Raw genomic sequence first — 6,177 nt, 5'->3', positions numbered from 1 at the left:
TAATGTTTAGTTTTATAACATGCAAATAAAGAAATGATTTTCCGGCGGTTTTAAATGCTACCTATTCTTTTGTCGTAAAATGAATTCATTAATGAAAAAAAAAAAATTAAAATAAAATGAGGTATAGCCGGGCTTGAACATGGGATCATTCGATCTGTAGTCGAATGCTCTTCCACTGTGCTATATTTCCAGATTAGAGTAAATTTGTCTTTTTAAGAAGAAATGATTTGTTTGGGTATTATTTCCCTTTGTCAGGTGTAACGTAAAATGTTCTCCTGTATTTTTTTTTTAATTTTTAAAAGAAGGAAGACTATTTTTAGGATCGGATGTTTTTTGATTTTCGATACTTATCGGATTAATTACTAGGGCTGTGACAACAGAATATTATTTTTATTCTGTTGACTCCCAAAGATGATCGGAAACAGTAAGACAGTAATTCAACCGAGAACCGTATCAGTCTATATATAAAAACATAAGATATTAATGGATATATTGTATTTATTTGCTTCCCCACCAAAGCAAATTAGGCACAAGGCCGTTTTTAATGTGGGGTAAAAACGAGTTTCCCTAAAAGTAGGCAAAAAGGGGGCACTCTGGTTACCAAAAATAATAACTGTCCCAGTATAGAGGGTTTCCCCTCCATTGACTGGTACAAATTATCTTAAGTGCAGCATCTGCAGAACAGATACTACACTTTGATCCCAGCCCGAAGGCCAAGAAGTATTTATTTGCTTCCCCAATGAGCAAATTAGGCACAAGGCCGTTTTTTTAATGTGGAGAGAGAGGGAGGGGAGAGGGTAAAGCGGACCAGCTCCCGATGGGTGGGAAATGGAAGTTGGATAGTGACAATTGGTATGAAGTGTTGTCCCTACATTGACCAAGGTCTTATATGTGGGGTTTCCCCCACATATGGTCTTTGCTTGCAGTATCTGCCGGAACAGATACTACACTTTGATCCTGGCCCGAAGGCCAAGAACAACAGAAAAAAGGCAAGCCTCTTTTCTATTTTCGAGTCAAACCACTGAAAAGAATATGCTGTTGTCACAGCCGCATTAATCAGTGTACTGCCAGACATAAATTACCTTTGTGTGACATCTACAAAAGATAGGCTCAGCCGTTTCGGAACCTAAACACACAAAGTGACTTGATATAAGAGTCGAGATCACTTTTGGTCGTCAACACATTGTGTTTAAAACCACAACAAAAATAAAACGTAATTTTAAAAGAAAATGATTTTCTTTTAGAATTGCATGTAACACATAAATTAGAACAAAACACAAAGATGATGTAATATTTCCTGCTCATTGAACTTAAAGATACGCACTGCAATGATTATGCACATAACGAACGCACAAGAACAAGGGGAGATAAGCCTTGGGTATTCATCTCTTATTTCAATAGAAGGCAAATCCTTTTTATTTTCCGATTCCATGCAGCTTCTCTTAAAATGATTGTCTGAAAGCAGCGATTTTTTTTTTTGTGTGTTGCCTTCAATCCATATTCATGGCCTGACACTCTGATGTATTAGTTATCGATCAACTCAATTTGTTTTCTATTCTGTTTTGGGTTTTTTTTCTCCTTGGCTTTTTCGCCTTTCTTTATATTTAGATTATCCTGTTTTTTTCCTCTAGTGTTTTAATCGGTGTTTAAATTTCATGAATACTTCAAAACATTGGGGAGAGCTCTTTCTAGCGAAAAGTAGCCCTAAGTCAATATCTCTTAATATTAAATTAATTTGCGGAAAAAAAGGGGGTAGGGCAAAAGAAATCGGATTAGAATACGTAAAGGAAGAGACGAACACGAGTAAAGACGGAGCTGATGCTTTGGGAAAATACAACCGTAGAGGAAAACGAAAAAGATATTTTAAAAAGAACTGTAAAGTACTTAGATAGGGAAACGAAAATGTTAAGATGCATTCATTTAGTATACGCGTATAGCGATGAAACGGTTATTTTACACATAAGCTAGGCAGAGCAACAAAGCTACTATTTTCAGACTCGCGCTTGACGGGGTGAGAAATATAATAGTGTGACCTACCGAGTGACTGGGCATTTTGGAGGCATCAAACATAAGTTGCGTCTGCGTATTCTGCGCGTTTATTGACAGTAATGCTGGTTTCAAACAAAGGGCACATAGAAAACGGTGGATTTATAAGGTTTGAGACGAATACAGATGTAAGAAATAGTGTTATCCGAATGTGCGTGAGATTGATTGAAATGGCGGTCGAAGCAATTGAATATATTGCACATCTTCTGAAATCAATGAACTGTTTGTTTTGTTTACTTTTTAATTTTTTTTTTTTTTTGGGGGGGGGGTTTTGTTAGTTATCTTGTTTAGTTGCTCGGTCATCATTGTTAAATTTATTTTGGTTGTTTTTATATTTTTGTTGGTTACGATTTGGGCTATGTTCAATGTTATTTGATTGATTAGGACTACGTTTTTATATAATTCTTATTTATATATAATTCTTGTTGATTGATTAATTTTGGCTATATTTTGTGATAATTGGTTGATTTGGTATATATTATTTGTTGTTTTGATTTTTGGCTGAAGTGTGACGGTTGCTTTATTTTTGCTGCATTGTTGTTGGTAGCTTGATTCTATCTAATTTGTTGTCGGAAGCTTTATTCTGGCTACATAGTTAAACGATAAGATTGTTGCATCGGGAAAAGACAGCATTATTCCATTTCCGCTTGATAAAAACTGTTTTTGTTGGGTTTTTTTCCAGCCCATCTACTAGTTGGCCAGTTGTGTACAAATACTAAGAGCGATAGGAGCCTTCTATCATATCTGAAAATGAGATCGGAGATGCGCCGTTTTCAATTCATGCTCTTTACCGATCAAACCTATGACAACAGGACCATTGCCAGCACTCTCAAAATTCATCGCTGGATTGTCACAAATAACAGGGACGTGCCCAGGATGATGAAAACAAAAAAACACGGTTATGGTATTTGGTGTCGTTTCATATGAGGGCAACATTATGCCACCTCACATTTTAAAGTCGGCTTGAAATTTAAAATCAAAGTGTACCTGGGTGTGTTAGGACAATCACGTGGCCGCTGGCATACCCTGTGTGTGGCAGCAGGACTTGGAACAAGCCCACAGGTCCAAAGAGACCCAGGCTTTGCTTCAGGAGTGCTACGGCTTTGTGTCCTTCTCTCAGTGGTCCTCTCCTCCCTCGACCTGAACTCGCTAGACTACTTCGTTTGGTCATAGGCCAAGAAATTCACGTGTATGACCTCCCACAACACCAAAGCCAGACTGATTGCCGCCATTCGCCGAGTCTTCGCCGAGCTCGTGGAAAAGCATACTCCCTGTTCCGAACCCATATCAAAGCTGTGATTGAGGCTGAAGGCGGCTACATTGAATAGATGTCAGCTCTACTACATAATCAAGTTACCGGAATTGATTTCTCCAAAGTTTTAAAATAAAGCTGTAGTGTTGTTTTCTTTGGGGCGACAACTTTATCGTTCCACCTTGTATTATTTTGTAAATTATTGTTGGAATCCTTGTTATCTTTGTTATTGTTGGATTTTTTTTTTTCACTTTTTTTTTACTTTTTGATTTTGTCTACACTCTGCTTTGTCTTGTTTAATTATGGTCACATTAAATTCTTTTTTGGTGGATTTTTATGATTGATTTTTCGACATTTTTATTATTTCCTTATTTCAATTTATAGATATTTTTGTTTTAGACAAGTTTTGTCTTATTTTTGTCTTTTATCAAGGATAAAGTTTGCTATAATTTTGCCTGAATTTATATTTTATGTAAGTTCGTAAAAAATCGTGTTTGTTGGTATTTTATCTTTAACATCTGCGCAGTGGAAAAGGGCTTTATTTTCTTATATTCGCTTCTATGAAGCACAGAAGACTGCTCAAAGTCGTGTCCTATCGCGAATTGTGCCAGAGCAAACGGGACAGATGCGCTGCGTATAAGCGCTACAAGGATCAGCAGTGCGCAGTTTATATCCCAAAGAAAACTTGGTAAATCAGGGCTAAAAACAAGCAGTTAGGACCAACGTAGAAGGAAAGCGTCATCTGCCCAGAGTTCTTCTTTCCAGGAATTCCCATACTCTTGGTATCGAAGAGTGTGCATGTCTAGGATCGGTCTTCACGGTCAGCAGAGGGCATGCAATCAAGAACAACCTTCGCATGGATTATCAGATCCGAGAAACCAGCCAAGAAGAGCTTCCCTTTCATACAAAATGTCACTGAGGTGTTTTGAACTTAGATTCATTATTTATGATGATACCTTTCTTTAATTGTAACACAATCTAAGATATTGGGAAATTGTTGTAAAAATGCAAACCATCTTTATTTATAAAAAATGTTTTTTTTAAATGTTGCCCATTTTCGGTTTCGCATATTTGTGCTCTTTCCAAAACATTATTCATGACAGATTGCAGAATCTCTGGATTGCGATTTAACTTCCTTATTTCGTTCCTGGTGTTTTCATTCAATTCTTCAGGTTGTGAGGTTTGTTAACATAGGGTCTTTTTTTAAGATATTAGGGCTCCGAAACACACGTGTCCGTGGAGTATTGTTTTTAAAAAATAATAAATATCTATTTAACTTAAATAGATTCTTTGTTTTTTTTTTATGATACCTTTCTGTAATTTTAACAAAATCTGACTTCTTGCAGGGTTTGGGGTTTGATATTTCAAGGTCTGCTAGCTCGCGGAACGGAATAGGGGAGTTAGATCGCAATCCAGAGATTCTGCAATCTGTCATGACTGTTTTGTAAAGAGCACAAATATGCGATACTGAAAATGGATAACATTAAAACCTATTTTTCATAAAGATTGTTTGAATTTTGCATTTTTCTCAAGTTCCCAATGCCTTACTCAGCTTGTCTTATTACAGAATATCAAAAATCAAGAACTTTAAGTTCAAAATCCTTCAGTGACTTTTTGGACAGGTATAATTTACGTGCCTGTGTACTGGATGAATAATGAACTAAAGGAAAAGATTTGATATCCTTTTTCTTCAGCCTTTTATGAACGGTTTTATATATAAAAGCCGTATAACCTCTTTTAGAGATCAGCTATAGTAGAATCACGTTGGCACACCAGTTCGTTGGTACTAGATATGACCTTAAACTATATCCGATTCTGAAGCCCCAGCTTGCGGGCTTTGGGGAGTGTGAAGCCACCCCTTAATTGCCATTGCTCCCAGGTTCACTCTGACCCGGAATGGTAGTACCTGCTAGGGTCTCAACTATAGGTTTAATAGAAACTGAGATGAAAAAAAAACAAATATATTCTATTTTAAAAATTTCTCCAAAATCACTGGATTCGGCATTAAATAACCTGAAAAGGGTTGATATGCCGTAAAACAAAAACAACCAACCAACCAACCCACAACAGTTCTCGTTAGATTACGGAAGTTAAGCAACGTTGAGCCTGACCAGTCCTAAAATGGGTGACGATTTGAGAATTACAGGCGCTGTATGTGCTCTCTGCTTATCTCGGCATTGTTTCCTTGCCACTGGACCCAAACAGTGCCGATTGAGGAAGGGTGTGGTTGGAGACTGCGCAACTCTTACCTCACAATTTCACACGCAGCTTTCTTCACAGGCGGTATCCGTTGTCTTTGGAGATTGAACGGAGGCTTTCATAGTAGAATTTTTTTTTTGTTTGTTTTGTTTTAGATGTCCTTCTTCTATATCAATCGTATTTTTTATATATATTTTTTTTACTTACTTCTATATTTGAAAATACGTTAAGGAGATGGGGATACTCATGACAGGCGGTATATATCAAATATTTGCCAGTAAGTCTCTAGTTGATGTTTGAGTTCATTTTATATTCTTGCTACTTTCTGTTTTTTTTATTATTGATCCATAAATAATCTAATATTGTGTCCCTCTATTCTTTCTGGCTTTCTTCCGTTGAAAATTCCATTGATTTCGGCTTTTTTTGTATCGCAACAGTTACCCCGGTTGTCGTGCGTGAAACTGGTCGGAATACAGCGTTGTTTTGAAACCAGGAACAAAAAAAGAATCACCAAAAATGGACAAGTTGAAAAGATTACGAATAAATGATTTCTTTTTTTTTTTTTTAAGAAAGAGGGAAAAAAACCGTGGAAACTGTAAATTTGCATTATTGTGATAGGCAGAACATAAGTCTTTTGTCAAAAGTTGGTTGGACGGATCGAGGAGAAATGGAATTGCCGT

At 36.7% G+C, this 6,177-nt stretch overlaps 1 pseudogene; it reads right to left on the bottom strand.

The window, feature by feature from the left end:
- Positions 1-579: 579 nt before the first annotated feature.
- LOC145284308 (U2 spliceosomal RNA) lies at positions 580-725 on the bottom strand (annotated as a pseudogene).
- Between the last annotated feature and the right edge of the window lie 5,452 nt (positions 726-6,177).

Source organism: Euprymna scolopes, chromosome 8 (assembly GCF_053919585.1).
Source record: "Euprymna scolopes isolate OS-2025 chromosome 8, ASM5391958v1, whole genome shotgun sequence".
Lineage (NCBI taxonomy): Eukaryota > Metazoa > Mollusca > Cephalopoda > Sepiida > Sepiolidae > Euprymna > Euprymna scolopes.
The sequence above is the reverse complement of the archived record's forward strand: the minus strand, read 5'-3'. Positions and strand labels throughout refer to the sequence as shown.